The sequence below is a fragment of the Bos mutus genome, chromosome 12 (assembly GCF_027580195.1).
Source record: "Bos mutus isolate GX-2022 chromosome 12, NWIPB_WYAK_1.1, whole genome shotgun sequence".
In the NCBI taxonomy this organism is placed as follows: Eukaryota; Metazoa; Chordata; class Mammalia; order Artiodactyla; family Bovidae; genus Bos; species Bos mutus.
The window spans coordinates 23,796,449-23,814,816 of record NC_091628.1 but is presented as its reverse complement, the minus strand read 5'-3'; the positions used below and the strand labels follow the sequence as shown (position 1 = coordinate 23,814,816).

Here is an 18,368-nt window from a genome sequence, read left to right as displayed (position 1 = left end):
CATCTCACTATGAATATTAATAGCACATTCTCTGAGAAGGCAAGTCAGCAAGGTAATGACTGAAGGATGTGGATGGAGTGTGTTTTGTTTCTTCTTGGGAACAACATTCTTTGACTGCAGTAGCTGGTGAATTAAATAAAGTTCTGACTGCATGGACATCTAGCCTAAACTGAAGAGATTTCCTCATTTATGTTATAGGTTTGGTGCAGAAAATCAAGTCGGGGGATGCAGGTAAAAAACATATCTTTGTCCTAGAACTCAAATGAACTTCATTGGATATTCACATCAAACAAACTACATAATCTTCACACCGGATTTTGTCCTTTACCGACACACTGTAAATGAATAGAAATAGTTTCAGCTAGAACTGTCACACTTTTATCCAGAAGGGTTTTATTCAAAACATTCCCATGATAAAATTGGCCATGTGGTAGAAAGTAAGAAAAAAAAGGAGTATTTCAATGTTTGCGTGGGCAATCCCTCAAGTTTACATTCTGTCTACTGAACTGTAGATGTAATAAAAAAAATACTTTAGAAGAGTGTTCTCTCCTACAGCTGCTTTAGGAGTAATTAGATATTATAAGAATATTTATTCCAATTATTCTATATTAACTAGATATTATAGAAGAAGAAAACTGGAGGGGTTGGGGGAAAAGAGACTGAGAGTGATAGCCAACAGACCAGACTTTAATTGCCTGCAAAATTGGACTTCAAATCCTGATCATTTGTTAAATCTTGGTCCTCCCTACCAGGTTCCAAGCTTGCAAGGCAAAGATTCAGTTTTTGTTGTTGTTAGAGATTCACTCTTATCTATTGCTGAATGTGCAGTTTTAAAACACTGCCTGAAAACACATTAGCTATGATAAATAAATGAATACTATTCTCAGATATTTTCAAGGAAGAAAATAATGTTTGGGGGATAAAGTTACTGACTGTCACCTTTCCTTGATTTTCTAGAGTTAGCAGCATCAGGAAAAGACATGTTTGAGTCCACATGGGACAAAGCTCCAGCTTCTTAGCTTGGGGCTGGGTTATAAACCTGGTGTTGGAATCTTTAAAGAGACAGAAATACTCTGCTTCTTCTGTAGCCGGGAACATGATAGTCATGTACTTTCTCACTTCCTTTTAAGATATGATTGTTTTCACCAATGAAACAAGAGCAGAAGTGCCATGCTACATTTCTGAAAGCCTGTGCACAATGGTTCTTGTTTCCTGCCATGGTCATTTTGGAAGTATGGATCAAGTTGGACCCTCCGTCAGCCAAGGTCACTGAGTGACCGGGGAGATGAGAGCCTACCAATCCCTGAAACCAAACACTTTTCAAATGTTACTGCCTGCTGTCAGTTCTAGGATTGAAAACACAATCGTTTCCTCCACTTATTTTTTCCACAATTAGAAATGAATGGGATATCACTTAAAACTGTACAGAAAAGCCAATGAGTGGAACGCTGATCATCTGAGATGAGGTTCACCTCCACAGTCTCTGAATAACAGCCCAAGTGCTTATTTAGCAGTTTAGATGGTTGGTTAGACTGTCGAAAAGAACGCTAACTTTCCATACTTAGATTCACTTTGTGTCCAGTTTTACAACTTGTCATATTTTTCTTAAAATTAATGTCACAAACCTTAAACTGCAGTGTACTGGTGAAGTTTCTTGGGAGTATTCTATAGCTAATAAAGATAAAGATACTTTATGTTTAAACATTATGAGAACAAAAATACTTGCAGTATAACAACACAGGGCTTCCCAGGCAGCTCAGTGGTAAAGAATCCACCTGCCAATTCAGGAGGCATAATGAGACATGGGTTTGATCCCTGGATCAAGAAGATTGCCCTGGAGAAGGAAATGGCAACCCATTCCAGTATTCTTGCCTGGAAAATCCCATGGACAGTGGAGCCTGGCAGGCTACAGTCCATGGGGTCCCAAAAGAGTCAGACATGACTTAGAGACTAAAAAACAACAAGTATGACAACATAAGATAGTCTTGTAGAATGAGACAAGCTGCTGCTGCTGCTGCCAAGTCGCTTCAGTCATGTCCGACTCTGTGCAACCCCATACATGGAAGCCCACCAGGTTCCACCGTCCCTGGGATTCTCCAGGCAAGAACACTGGAGTGGGTTGCCATTTTCTTCTCCAATGCATGAAAGTGAAAAGTGAAAGTGAAGTCGCTCAGTCGTGTCTGACTCTTCGCGACCCCATGGACTGCAGCCTACCAGACTCCTCCATCCATGGGATTTTCCAGGCAAGAATACTGGAGTGGGATGCCATTGCCTTCTCCACATGAGACAAGCTATGAGATTTAGTAATATTATTCTTTATCCTTAGGATATATGGCAATGCTGAGAGATGTGAGTATAAATAGAATTGCAGATTAAAAATCTATTAAAAATATCTATAGTAATGAATGGTAATTTAAGGACTTGTTCTTCAATAGGAATAAGCCAAGTCTAAATACCTGATATAATTGTGTGGTTCAAATAGCTTCGGGAAAGTGATTAGGCTTAGATTTTTTACTTCACTTCCAGCTATCTTGGAAGAAATGTATCCAGATACCACTTTTCTACCTTTCCTCTTTTTCCTAAACTAAATTCCCAGTAACTGTAATATTCATATGAAAAGGGAAAGTGTTAGTTGCTCAATCATGTCTGACTCTTTGCGACCCAGTCTCCTCTGTACATGGAATTCTCCAGGCAAGAATACTGGAGTGGGTAACCATGCTCTTCTCCAGGGGATCTTCCCGACCCAGGGATCAAACCCAGGTCTCCTGCATTGCAGGCAGATTCTTTACCTTCTGAGCCACCAGGAAAGCCCAATATTCATGTACTTAGTAACTATAATCATAATAACAACAATACACATATATCTTCTAACATACAACAACAATCATATCTCATTTGTAGTTTGAACTTCATATAACTAAATTTCAGCTCACTGATGTCCCATGACAACCTAATGAGATGGGAGCTACTATTATTTTTACTTTTAATGATAAAAAACTGGGTGAAAGAAAGGCTGTGCATAATGTTCTTGGAGCCTTGTATATTTGTCTGTCTTTTTGACCTTCCTTCACACCTGACACGTGAGCTCCAGATCACCTACCCCACACAGTGTGCTAAAGAAACTCACGACCTACAATTTGGACTAAGACACCTGTACTGTAACTCATGCTCTGCCAGGAACCAGCTGCCCTTATTCTAAAATGGGAAAAATCAGTACTATCAGGTCCTTGTGAGAACTGAATGAGATAATACATGTTAACCACTTAGATTGGTGCCTGCCACATAGCAAAGTCTCAATAAATAATCAGTTCAACTATCATTATTCAACTATTCTTGCTTCTCAGCCACCAAAAATATTTAGGCTATGAAAAAACATTGCCAGTTGACCCGTTAGAAATGACTGCTATGTAATTACAGCCTACTTTGAGCTCATCTTCTGAGTACTCTTTAAGCTATTTGCCAACACAGTCTGTCAAATGTTATTCATTCTGAAGCCTGTGCTAGACCCACTCAGAGTTTGCCACAAAAGTGCAAAGTCATACAGCATGAATTTCTTCATCCACAACACAGAAATTAATTGAGTTTACAAGAAGGCAGTGCAGTGGACATGGTAAAACTCAGCTTTTGGAGTCAGATTCCCCAGTTTTAACTCTAGCTCTGCTGCTCCTTGTACCTCGCTTTTCTCATCTTTAAAGTGAAGATGCTCATAATTTCTACTTAAAAGATTTATTTTGAGGCTTGAGTACATTAATATATGGAAAGTTCTTTCAACAGTTCCTGAAATATAGTAAGCATTATATGTTTTTTAATTGAAGTATAGTTGATTTACAATATTGTATTAGCTTCAGTTGTGTAACAAGCTTTGCTAGCATGAATTAATCAAAGCTGTTAGATATCAACGATGAACTTATTAGCTACAGCTCAGGATTCAAAGAAAAAAGGTATAATCTGTATATAATATCTTCTCTCAAAGAATTTAGAGTGTTCAGGGAGTTAGAGATGATAACGCAGCTAGAAGGCCAGGTGGTAAGTAAAATAGAAGAAGATATATGCATATATGTGGAATTTGAAAAAAAAAAACTGGTATAGACAAGCTTATTTTCAAAGCAGAAATAGAGACACAGATGTAGAGAACAAACTATGGATACCAAATGGGGTAAAATGGGGTAGAATGAATTGGGAGATTGGGATTGACATGCACATATTATTGATACTATGTATGTGTGTGTGTGTGTGTGCATGCTCAGTTGCTCAATCATGTCTGACTCTTTGTGACCCTGTAGACTGTAGCTCACCAGGCTCCTCTCTCCAAGGAATTTTCCAGACAAGAATACAGGAGTGACTCGCCATTTCCTTCTCCAGGGGATCCTCCCAACCTAGGGATCAAACCCACATCTCTTGCACCTCCTACACTGGCAGGCAGATTCTTTAACACTTGTACGACTTGGAAAGCCCAGTACTATGTATAAAATAGATAACTAATGAGAACCCACTGTACAGCACAGGGAACTCGACTCAATGCTCTGTGGTGACCCAAATGGGAAGGAAGTCCAAAAAGAGGGGATATATGTATACGTATAGTTGATACACTTAGCTGCTCAGTAGAAATTAACACAGCATTGTAAAGCAACTCCTGCAATGATAGGTGGGTTCTTTACCTCTAGGACCACCTGGGAAGCCAAAGCAACTTTACTCCAAAAACTTTTTTTGTAATTTAAAAAACATCTTTAAAAAAATGTCCAAAATATTGCAAATGTCCAGTGTACCACAATGCTAGAGTAGTTAGGATGGAAATAAATATTATTTACATTTTATGGGAGAAAGGAATCCAAACTTAGAAAGATGAAACAGTCACGCAGCTACTGAGCGTTAGAGGAGACTCTTGAACCTAAACTTCTAACTTGGGACCCTAGTGTTTCCACTACATCATTCTGTTTTTATTTTCCCACCATTATTTCTTTTCTCACTTGCACATTTTTCTGACAAGCCAGGAAAGAAAAATAGAAGAGAATCTTCTTATCTAGCCACAGAGAAACCAAGCTATTTATATTTGCAGCCATACTTTGCAGTAATAATTCATACTCCTATGTAAAGTTCAGCTCCTCAATTTAGGGAGTTGACCCCATTTTCTCTCAAATACTCAAGTATTTCACTCCTAAAATTCTTCCCTTTCTCCCCTGCATTATTGTTTTCTCATTATTAAAATGTTCCTGCCATCATCCTGGGCTTCCCTGATGGCTCAGTGAGTAAAGAATCCTCTTGCAATGCAGGAAATATGGGAGATGCAGGTTAGATCTCTGGATTGGGAAGATCTCTTGGATGAGAAAATGGCACCCACTCCAGTATTTTTGCATGGAAAATTCCATGGACAGAGGAGCCTGGTGGGCTATAGTCCTTGGGATTGCAAAGAGTCAGACATGATTTAGTATGTATGCACACAGTCATACTAATGTGCTGTAAATCCTATCTCCTCCAGCTTCTGTTCTATTTTCCTGCCTCATTTTATAGCCAAATTTCTGGGAGTAATTTACACTCACTGCCCCTACTTCCCCACCTCTCCTTCTCTCTTAAGCCCATTACAATTATACCACTTTCCCATGGCTTCAGTGAAAGTGCTTTTTAAGGTCATTTATGAGCTCCAGATGGTCAAATCCAACAGTTATTTCCAAGTTTTTAATCTCATGCAGCAGAGTTGGAGAAATAGATAAATAAGTGAAAAGTCAAAAGCCCTGGAGGTTCCCAGAAAAATCTGTTGATCATAGAAGCCTCAGTTATGAAACTTTATGACCAAGAAGCACACTTGGAGTCTTACTGCATCTCCAAAGGCGAATTTACAGAAGTACCCCTGAGATCTGAGACTGGGGTTAAGTCACAACTATGAGTGTGGCATAGTTCTGGAAGGTCAGGATTTGTAAACTGAGTGAGTTTCAAGGGTGTAGGGAAGATGGTGGCCTTATCTTTGGAACAGAAGAGACAGCCAGAATTTGTGTCTGGTCTTGTCTTGGAAAACATGAATCTTGAAGAGCTGCTGTTCACAGTTCTGAACTTTGATAGTTTTGTTGCAGGTTATACTTTGGCACAGGTCATCTATTTTGAGAATCATGCTTCCCTGATGGCTCAGTGGTAAAGAATCTGCCTGCCAAAGCAGGAGATGCAGGTTTGATCCCTGGGTTGGAAAGATACCCTGGAGGAAGAAATGACAACCCACTCCAGTATTCTTGCCTGGGAAATTCCATGGACAGAGGAACCTGGCAGGCTACAGTCCATGGGGTTGCAAAGAGTCGGATATGACTTAGCAACTAAACTGCCAGCAACAGCCATACTTCTGTACAATTTATCTGTTTTGAGAACCATATTATAGTTTGTTTTGCAAGAAAAAGTTTTTATTCCATCTCAAAGGATTCTTACTTCTTTCAAATGGAAGGAAACTGGAAAATTTGGTCTGGATACTCAGTTACTTAGACAGCCCCTTGAGAAGATTTTGGTTCTCATCCTGACACTTGAACTCATTTATAAGCATGCCAATCTATATATTTCTGCTTCTAAGAATCAATGTTTTTAGATGTATTTTCAAGCATATGTCATTTATTTGTACAGTGCCTCTTCAATGACATAAATAGCATCCCATCTGAAGTAGAAACATTGCCATGGCCTGAATTAATAGTTGAGGCTCTAATGGTTAGAGGTTTTCTCTCACCTCAGTCTCCTGGAACATTCCTAAAAACCTAGAAGTAACAAAAAATGACTGAGAATGGAAGCAAACTTAGTGTTCTGTGGTTTGTATGATTTTACTCCATAGTAAAGACTTAGGCCAAGAGATGATAGAGTCATTTCAATTATCTTATTTTCTATTTCATAGAAGTATAGAAACTAAAATTAGAAATGATGGATGCTCCCATTATATTCCTCCATGGGGTCACTAAGAGTCGGACACGACTGAGCGACTTCACTTTCACTTTTCACTTTCCTGCATTGGAGAAGGAAATGGCAACCCACTCCAGTGTTCTTGCATGGAGAATCCCAGGGACAGGGGAGCCTGGTGGGCTGCCATCTACGGGGTCCCACAGAGTTAGACACGACTGAAGCAACTTAGCAGCAGCAGCAGCAGACAGTAAAAAAATCTGTCTGCAATGCAGGAGACTGGGTTTCGATTTCTAGGTCAGCGATATCCTGAGGAGAAGGGAATGCCTACCTACTCCAGTATGCTGCCTGGAAAATCCCATGTGCAGAGGAGCCTGGCAGGCTACAGGCCATGGGGTCATAGAGTTGGACACAACTGAGTGACTAAAACGCCAGCAGTGAGTTGGCATCACTGATTATCTACCAGCAGAGAAAGACAGAAGAAAGAAAAACAATCTAAAAGACTAATAAAACTAATTAACACTAATAAAATACATTTGATTTTCCCATATGCATATTTTATGAGTCTTTATTAGACCAAGTGTGTGTGTGTGCTTAGTCACTCAGTTGTGTCCAACTCTTTGCAACCCCACAGACTTCCCTGGTAGTACAGATGGTAAAGAATCTGCCTGCAGTGCAGGAGACCAGGGTTCGATTCCTGGGTTGGGAAGATCCCCTGGAGAAGGGAATGGCACTTTACTCCAGTATTCTTGCCTGGAGACTTCCATGGACAGAGGATCCTGGCGAGCTACTGTCTATGAGATTGCTAAGAGTCAGACATGACTGAGTGACTAACACACATAAGACCACATATACTTAAATATTTTCTGAATGATTCAGCTGGTATAACTATCAACTATTTTAATTATGATATTTTAATGCCCCTAAACCCTCAGAATCTGGCCTAAATTGTTTTATCCCAAATAAGTAATTTTCAAAGTTTTCACTGTATTGTGAGATAGTATAATAACAAACAAAAGTCATAGAAATATAGAATGCATTGTAGCAAAATTTTAATAACAGTGAATATAATTTTACAACAGACAGTATAAGGTCTTAAAGAATTATACATTGATTATCTGGAGAATTTTCTTTGGCTTAAGACTTTATCTAGCAGTAATGTTGGAGAGCTCACTGCCTGCTCTATTAGCATTTGAATGCATAATGCAGAAAAAAACTCCAAGAATGTTGAACTGGGTTATCAGCATGTATTGTGATCTATCTTGGACAAGAGCCAAGAGGGCTGTTATCATCTTCCAGTCGTTAGAATATCATTATGGAATTTCTACAAATAGATAGCTATTATTTTGATGCCATTCTAATTGTAGCAGTTGCCATAACAAGCTATGTAGGCTAAGAATACTGGCAACAAAAGTGTTGATCAGATGATTACTGTAACCACTGTATTTGAGATTTTTTAAAGTTGTTTTGCAGCTTAACCAACATTTGTCTGGCATGTTCTTTCTCTGCCAGTGGCAAGTTGTATTCACTGAAGAACAGTAAACACGAGAGGAGAAACTCCATGTCTTGGTGCTTTAACTTTTGCAATAGCTGTGCTTTGTTTAAAGCATATAGATAAATGCAGGTGCTTCTTGATATCCTACCCCTCTGTACCCGATAGGAAATATCGTTACTTTGTTTTTTTGCTTATTATTTTTCTGACCACACCGTTGTGGCGTGTGGGATCTAGTTCCCTGATGGGGGATAGAACCTGTGACCACCGCATTGGAAGCATGGAGTCTTAACCACTGGACCGCCAGGCAAGTCCGAAAATACTGCTATACCTTAAGTTAAAGAAGATATTCTACTTTCCTTTCCAACAGTTCATAAACATGCCCTTAAAGCAGCTGCCTGATCGTCTTTACTCATGTTATTTCCAAACTTATTTATTATTAATACAGATTTTACAAACACAATATCGAACTTATATTTTTCTGGGGTAACTTTTTCTTCTTCTCTACAATCCAGATTTTAATTGTCTATTACTTTGATTCTTCCCATGGTTGTAATTTATCAGGCAGTCATTACCTGTAATTATAGAAAATATGTTTTTATCATCTAACATGGTGGAATATTTCCAAGAATTGACCCTATCCTCTTTAATAATATTCCTTCTGAAGTACCAACTTGGACACAGTGGCACTGAGTCAAAATGCTAAAAATCCTTGTGTGTTGTAAACTTGATTGGAATAGAAATTAACTTGCAGTCCAAAAGTAAATTAGGCACTTTAAGAGAAATGTTAATGAAATGAAAGAAATAGTTTAGTCTTATACTGTATGTTAAAGCAAGGATTTATTTAAGAAACTCTGACAACAGGAAAATTTATTACATCTGTGAAAATATATTATACTTTGTTTATGTGCAATTATAAAATGAGTTATTCTGAAGTCAGTTGTTTTTTTTTTCTTTTTTCCTGAACAAAGTTAACAGTCATTTTCTGTAGAATCAGTTAAACAAAGCTGTAGTGTACCTGACTCAGCATTTACGATGACAAGATAAATGACCCACCTTCAGGTCTGGTCATTAGATTAAAAGAATGTCTTATATTAAGGCAAAAATCTCACTGGGAAGCCTGACTAGAGCCTGGACCTCGATTTTATCTAAGTATTTCAATGTACATCACAAATATTAAATGCATTTTCTTCGAATTCGCATAAGCAATGGATTAAGAAAGCTCTGTATAAGCCAAAAAGTAAACCCTGGGAAGGATGCCAAAAACCTAGAAGAAATCGAGGGGTAAAAATGGAAATCAAGGAGCAGACCTAAAAGGATGTAGTGTACCGTGTCTTGACTTGTTTCATCTTCACAGAAACTTGTGTCAGCTTCATCTGGAGACACAGTCCAGGCCCAAGGCCTTGTGCTTGACACTTGGCTTCAGAGTCAGTAAATAAAACTGTCTTCCAACTTCCCTCAGTTTGCCGGACTTTAAATAGCTCAACTATCCCACTATAAAAAGTCACAAAAACAATCGTAAGGACAAAGAACACCTCAGACAAAGGCATCTTGAACGCCTCCCCTGCTCTCCATCCCCAAGGCTATCTGAGCATCAGTCAGGGTCTTTATTTAATCCAATGTCTAAACAGCTATCTGTGCTGCAAACGAACTCTTGCAATGTTGACGCCAACGTACCGTAAGGTCATAAAGTGGTTTTGGATGTATCCCAAAATAGTAACTTTTGTAAAGCACACTTCATGCACCTCCTTAAAATACAATTTCATACAGAACCCCATTATATAAAGCAGACAAAAGCAGATATTCCTTAGTAGAATCTCAGGTGTTAGCCTTTGAACACCTTGAAGGAACTGTTGGACTTCCTAAACAGAGTAAAAATTGTCAGAACTACAATGGAGGTGATGTGGTATAATGATGAGGCAGATGGACCTGGGAGCTAGGTGCTCGGGTTGGGAGTCTGAGCTCTCTCTGCCTTGTTCTAACTGTGTGAGACCACTTCACTTCTCCTATGTCTTGGTTTCCTCATCTGTAATTTGGAGTTATGAGAATTAAGTGAGTTAACCTGTGTAATTTGAATTGTGGTCCTGGAGAAGATTCTTGAGAGTCCCTTGGACTGAGGGGAGATCAAACCAGTCAATCCTAAAGGAAATGAACTCTGAATATTCATTGGAAGGACTGATGCTGAAGCTGAAGCTCCAATACTTTGGCCACCTGATGCGAAGAGCTGACAATGGAAAAGACCCTGATGCTGGGAAAGATTGAGGAGAAGGGGTTGATAGAGGATAAGATGGTTGGATGGCATCGTTGACTCAGTGAACATGAGTTTGAACAAACACTGGGACATAGTGAAGATCAGATCACGGGTTGCAAAGAGTCAGACACGACTTAGTGACTGAACAACATGTGTAAAGTTATTTGGAGTAGTCATATACCAATGTTTGTAAAAAAAAAAAATTCTTCCTTAATTTATTCATTTTAATGTTCTTTGAAATGAAGAGTAAGGACATGTGCTAATATAGGACACAGTTTTATTGCTAGGATATTATATTGGGTTGGCCAAGAAGTTCGTTAGGATTTTTCCAAAAGATGTTACAGAAAAACCTGAACAAATTTTTGGCTAACCCAGTACTTCCTAATAGGACTGTTATTTTGAAATCTGCTATCCATTGGTCGGTCTTATCCTAGGGAAATCAGACACCACTGTGATTCCAGACCTGGATGTGCATGTTTTATGTGTGAATGAATTCCTGTGTGATCTTTTCCCATGTGGGATATGCAATGATTACATTCATTTTTGAAGATTAATGAGAATTTAAAAAAAACTATAAAATAGTTATTTCTAATTTAGAATCACTTTCTCAATCTGCTCTTCTCTGTCTTTCTCTACCTATTAACTTCATTAACACTAATATAGACTAATATAGTGTTAATACTATCTCTCAAAAATATTCTAGGACATTTTTAATGGCCTCTCGTAATCATTGTGCAATTTTCACTCAGTCTGAAGTAGAGATAAGCCAACCAACAATCCTTTCCCAACCAAGCTGTGTTTTCTACTTGTGTATCTGGAGTTTGAATAAAACCATCATAAATCAGATAGAATCAAAATTTAAGAAGTAATCATAGTACTGGTTTGCATTAGGTTATTTTTATATTTTGTTCTGTTTTGTGATAACTCATAAACTGTTTATTTAGACCTTCCCAGGTGATGCAGTGGTAAAGGAATCCAGATGCCAGTGGAGGAGACTCAAGAGATGTGGATTCAATCCCTGGGTCAGGAAGATCTCCTGGAGGAGGAAATGGCAACCCTTCCGGTAGACTTGCCTGGAAAATTCCATGGACAGAGGGAACCTGGTGGGCTACAGCCCATGGGATCGCAAAGAGTTGAACAGGATTGAGCACAATTGATTGAAATGTTGAAACAGCCAGGTGTGACATGGGAGATGAAGGATGATGATACCCATCACAACGAAATGTCTGCTTGTCATTATTAATTGTCTGCTGCACTCTGGACATTTCTCTTATTCCTAGCTGACAACATTGGCTGTTGTCTGTCATTCTCTGGCTTCCAATGTAGAGTTTTGATTTTGACAAATATACAGCTGATGGTAGGGTGTAAAGTTTCTGACATGGGAGAGAAGAATAGGGCATTTAATAGCATTTATTTCTGGGGGAAATTATAAGAATTTGCATTGAATTGGAGAAAATGACTGCAAAACAGGGAAAGCACACTGTGCCACAGAGAGCAAAAAGCTCATTTTGTCCTGTATGTTCATTACCCACTGAGTTCAGACAGAACATGGCTTTTTTCTCCAGAGCCACCTCCATGATTAGGGCTCTAAAGGACGGTGGCATGGTGAAATAAAGAGCTGATTGGGAAAATTGCTAGTTGGTAGAATGCACGTTTGGAGTTTTACTGCAGATAGTGGGCTTACATAATGCTGTCATTACCTGTGACTACATCTGATGGGTCTTGTTATAAAAGGTCATTTAATTGCTGCATCTTCTCGAGGGGGGGGGGAAAAAGAATAAGTTGGGTACATTGCTAAAATAATGCCAATAGCTACTCAAAACTGCAGGCTTTCAGGGCCTTTAAATATGACATTCTTGGCTCAAAGCAAACATTTCTCCTTTCATTCTACATTTTGCATGTGGGAAACAGGCAAACAAACAGAAAACAAACAAAATACCACAAGGAGAAACTAGTTTTTTAAATTCATATGTATGAGATAATGGTTATTTTTATGATTCCAAAAATGATCTATTCATTGTAGAGTACATGGAAAAAAGGAAAGTATTAATAAGGAAATGAAAATAACCATTAATCTACTGCTAATATTTTAAGCAGATTATTTTTTCTGTGTGTGTGTGTGTGTGCTGGGGGGATATGAGAGTTAATATTTCTATACTCTTTCATTTTAATTAAACTGTACCACATAACTTCCCTATATCATACACATATATGCTATGTATATTATATTAAATATACTACATTTATGGACACCCTATGACTTATTTATTTAAACTTTTTGCAACTATGGCATTTACATAGAAAAACTTTTAAAGTATTATGATGAATATCTACACACAAATATCTTGTACATAAGTTATTTCTCTAAGAAAAATTCCCGGAAGTGTCCATGTACTATCAAACTGAATAAGCATTTGTCGGTTTCTCAAAAACTTGACATCTTTTTCCATGCAGTTGATAATTTATACCAACAATGTGTGCCACAAATTTCACCATGTCAGCCAACTGTTATTGTTAAATACATATGTATTTATATTTATGCAAAATATATATTTGCCAACTTGAATGAACAAGACCCCAGTATGATCTCTTTTTAACCGGCATTTGATTCATAGCCTCATCTTTCTCTCTCGAGTTTAGGTAACTTGAAGAACGGAACCATCGCTGACAGCCTTGCCCAGAGTTCCCTGGAGTCTTTCCTGGTACACAGGAGATGTTCAGTAACCACTACTGACCGTGACATTAGGCTGCTAGACCAGCGGCAGACTGGACACACAGTGGTGACTCTGCCTGACTTTGAAGATGACAGAGCTAAGCTGCAGATGCTTCCGTTCACACAAGAACCACATTCTGAGAACTCATAAAGCGATTGTATGCTTCCTAATCAAGTCGTATTTCAAGTATATCAAAGTAATGGCCAAAGTAAATGAACTTAGAATTGAATCTTTGCAAAATGTATCAGGGAAGTTCAAGACATAAACAGTGTCATAAATAAGTCATCTAATGCTGGGTTACAAAAACATTTTGACCAACTCTTTGAGGATGGCATTTTTCTTAGTTTCATTCTAAAATGAGAAAACTAAGGCTTATGATAAGGAACTGAAAGATGATAAGGAAACTTATCATCGACAAGTAAGAACTTGCCCATGTCACACAGCTACTGGCTACTGGCTAATGCGTTCTGCTGTCATAAATATGAGCATATATACATACGTATGTATATACCCATACACATATAGTCATATATGTATCTATGCACATGCATGTCATGTGTATATACACAATACATGTACGTACACACATGTTAATTAATATGTGCACAAACACATGTATACATTTGCGTTAAGTGTTTAGTAAGTTTAAATGTGTACATGTGTGTTAGTGTTTCATGTTTCTGTTTGTATAGATCTCATAAAGACGAATATTTCAGAGCTTCAGAAATGCCCTGGCGTTCACTAAGGGCTGACTGTGACAAATAAGATTCTGTTTCTTGAGTCTGTTCAGTTTTAAGCATTCCATGACCCAGCTTCAAGATGAACTTTCTCGCCCTTCATTAATTGCAGTATAAATACGTGCAGATCAGAGAAAGCGTGTCCCGGTATCTCCTTGCACGGCGGAAGAGTATGCCAGGCGGCTATCTACATGGAGCGTCTGCTCAGTTCCGCCCCTGTCAGCAGATCCAGACAATTCTATTTGCATAATGAACTCTCTGGGCTGTCTTTAAAGCATCTGCCAGCAAAGATTAGAGAATAATCGCTTGAGGATTATTGCTGCGTCTCATTCAATGAGCTCTCAGATGCTGTCCGCTCTGTGCTAAATCACTGACCCCTAATTTGAGGTCTAAATGAGTGTTCGTGGTTTCCTAAGAGATTTTAAAATGCAGTGAACTTTGATTATCTCATTGACACCTGGAGAATGGATGGTAGGAAGTCAAGGCTAAATGGGTTAAAATAGAAGAGAGAGGGGGTATTTCCACATTAACTTATGGGCAAAACAGGCAAGAAATTGAAATGGAATCTTCAATAAACATTTATTGAATACCCAATAGAGACAAAATTGGTCATATCATTTTCAGTTCAGTTCAGTTCAGTCGCTCAGTCGTGTCCGACTCTTTGCGACCCCATGAATCGCAGCACTCCAGGCCTCCCTGTCCATCACCAACTCCCGGAGTTCATTCAGACTCACGTCCATCGAGTCAGTGATGCCATCCAGCCATCTCATCCTCTGTCGTCCCCTTCTCCTCCTGCCCCCAATCCCTCCCAGCATCAGAGTCTTTTCCAATGAGTCAACTCTTCGCATCAGGTGGCCAAAGTACTGGAGTTTCAGCTTCAGCATCCTTCCTTCCAAAGAAATCCCAGGGCTGATCTCCTTCAGAATGGACTGGTTGGATCTCCTTGTAGTCCAAGGGCCTCTCAAGAGTCTTCTCCAACACCACAGTTCAAAAGCATCAATTCTTTGGTGCTCAGCTTTCTTCACAGTCCAACTCTCACATCCATACATGACCACTGGAAAAACCATGGCCTTGACTAGACGGACCTTTGTTGGCAAAGTAATGTCCCTGCTTTTGAATATGCTATCTAGGTTGGTCATAACTTTCCTTCCAAGGAGTAAGCGTCTTTTAATTTCATGGCTGCAGTCACCATCTGTAGTGATTTTGGAGCCCAGAAAAATAAAGTCTGACACTGTTTCCACTGTTTTCCCATCTATTTCCCATATCATTTTAGAAAAAAAAAGTTTCCAGAGAGAGACTGAAAATTTCCCCTTTCACTGCTATTAGAACTCCTTTCACTATGTAAACTCATAATCTCAAAGGTCATTTGAGTAAGGTACTGAGTTAAGTAACTTCTGAGTAAGTACTCATTTGAGTACTAAGACATATTTAAGACATGATTAAGACATGACTCGATGGACATGAGTCTGTGCAAGCTTCGAGAGTTGGTGATAGACAGGGAAGCCTGGCATGCTGCAATCTATGGGGTTGCAAAGAGTCGGACATGACTGAGCGACTGAACTAAACTGAATCGACATGTTTAAAGGTAAATAAAAGTCATTGCTTAAAAGCTATTTCAAATAATGATGAAAGTTGAGAGAAAACTTCCTTGACTGTTTTTTTAATACTCCTAATTGTAAACTCAGTAACTCTAAATCATGTATGTTGGCGCTGTTGTTCAGTCGCTAGATCGTGTCCAACTCTTTGTGACTTCATGGACTGTAGCACACCAGGCTCCTCTGTCCTCCACTATCTCCCAGAGTTTACTCAAATTCATGTCCATTGAGTTGATGATGCTATCTAACCATCTAATCCTCTGCCAGCCCCTTCCTCTTTTGCCTTCAATCTTCCCCAGCATCAGGGTCTTTTCCAATGAGTCAGCTCTTCACATCAGGTGCCCAAGGTATTGAAGATTCAGCTTCAGCATTAGTCCTTCCAATGAATATTCAGGGTTGATTTCCTTTAGGATTGATTGGTTTAATCTCCTTTCAGTCCAAAGGATTCTCAGGAGTCTTCTCTTTCCATGTAAATTCTTGATATATAATTTTTATCTATATTTATTTATTATCTAGTATGAAAAATACTTTTTAAAAATATCTCCTGCAGCCAGCCCTTCTCCCAATGTTTTTTTTTTTTTTTTTTAAATACACCTGGTTGTTTTGGTCTGTTATTGTCTATAAATTTAAAAATAACCTTAACATTTTTTATTGGTTCAGGAACTTTAGATGGTATTCAATGTCTTCTGTATAAGTGAACAATGTCCATTGACTTCTGTCTCTTCCCTCCCTACACACCATCACTCCGCTTCTCTCAACTGTGCTTAGTCTCTCAGTCATGTCTGATGCTTTGCGACCCCATGGACTGTAGCCCATCAGGCTCTTCTGTCCATAGAGATTCTTCAGGCAATAATACTGCTGTAGGTTGCCATGCCCTCCTCCAGCGGATCTTCCCAACCCAGGGATCAAACCCAGGTCTCCCACATTGCAAGTGGACCCTTTACCATCTGAGCCACCAGGGAAGCCCATGAGTACTGGAGTGGGTAGCCTATCCCTTCTGCAGGGGATCTTCCTGACCCAGGAATTGAACTGGGGTCTCCTGCATTGCAGGCAGATTCTTTATCAGCAGAGTTACCAGAAAAACCATCTCTCAATTGTACCCCTACTTTAATGTATTCAACATTTATAACACATATAATTTTTTACATTTAATATTTCCATGCTTTGTCTATGGTAGTGTTTCAAACTTCAGAAGCAATTCTGCCATCTCCCTCTGAAGAGACATTTAGCAATGACTGGAGACACGGGATTGTCACAACTGGCGTGTTAAAGGCATCTAGTGAAGAGAGGCCAGGGATGCTGCTATATAGCTTACAATGAACAGGATAGGCTGCTACAGCAAGGAATTTATCTGGCCCACGTGTAAACAGTGCTGAGTATGAGAAACCAGGGTATCTCTAGGGTTATTGTAGAAAAGTGCAATACACAAGGGATAATTTTTAAAATATTACATAGAGGAATCCAGTGAAGAGCCAAGCAGCAGGTTCTATATTGTTCAAAAGAGAATTTTGAAGGCACCAAGGCTAAATGACATTCATTTTCATAAATTTCATCACTCAATAGAAATCATGCCACATCGCTTACTAACTGGATCACAATTTTTAGCACATTTTTGTTATTCCTGCAATTCCTAGATGCTTATTTTAATCTCATGGAAGAAAGAATTGTATACTTGTTTTTATTATGCAACCAGGATTGTGCAGTTTCTTGATTAAAGGTCAGTATTGGTGATGGTGGTGATTTAGTTGCTAAGTCATATCCTACTCCTGCGACTCCATGGACTGTAGCCTGCCGGACTCCTCTGTCCATGGAATTCTCCAGGCAAGAATACTGGAGTGGGTTGCTGTTTCCTTCTTCAGGGAAAGGTCAGTATTAGACTGAAAGTTTTTTATACTTCTACATAGCTGTCATTCAAAGATTTCTCTCTCTGTCTCTCTCATGCCTTTCCCCAATTTTTCTTAGATTTGACATCTTCATATCTTAGATTCATTTTTAATTTTGCTGGTATATATTCTCATCTAATCATATCAAGAAAGAAGTAGGAGAGATGGAAAGGTTTAAATACCTTCATACTTGATGGATTAAGAAGCAACAGAAACGCAGCTCAAAAACCCCTTATCTCAAAACTTCTGGGATATTATTCCACTGTCATCAACTATCTTGTGGTCCTGACAAGAAGTTTCACATCCATCACATTCTAATGCCTTTGGAGATGCTATCCCTTCAAAACTCTTGGTGTTTCTCTTAAGTGTTAGTGGTGCTTGTTATTATTGCCTGCAGCTGAAAAATGCAAGTTGAAGTGAAACTAAAAAGGTGTTTCTATTTTTCACAGAAAAAGATGAAGGTAGTGTTTCTGGGTTGATTTGAGAGTTCTCAGCAAGCTTTTCCTTTAGGCTGTGGTCTTTTTTTATTGAAATATAGTTGATTTATAATATTGTGTTAATTTTAAGAGTATAGCATAGTAATTCAGGTTTTTCTTTTTTTTGGAGATTACATTTCATTGTAATAGAGTACCGTGTGCTACACAGTAAATCCTTGCTGCTTGTGTAGTTTGTGAACAGCAGTTTGTATTTGTTGTCTATCCTGTGTTCTTAGGGTTGCAGATTAACTGCAGCCGTTTAAGATGGTGGCCCCTTGAGCACACAAAAAAGCATCAAGGATTTCTTTTCCTCTCCTTCCTCCTTCTCTTTCTCCTCTTTCTTCTTTTCCCTCTTCTCC

General features: G+C 38.8%; 1 long non-coding RNA gene across 1 annotated transcript in view; it reads left to right on the top strand.

The window, feature by feature from the left end:
• Positions 1 to 16,208, top strand: part of LOC138990190 (uncharacterized) — a 54,517-nt gene extending 38,309 nt beyond the window's left edge. The window contains exons 2-3 of the long non-coding RNA XR_011466300.1: positions 11,549 to 11,782; positions 13,245 to 16,208. This is a non-coding gene — a long non-coding RNA (uncharacterized lncRNA). The remainder of the gene's footprint in view (positions 1 to 11,548; positions 11,783 to 13,244) is intronic.
• The last annotated feature ends 2,160 nt before the right edge of the window (positions 16,209 to 18,368 follow it).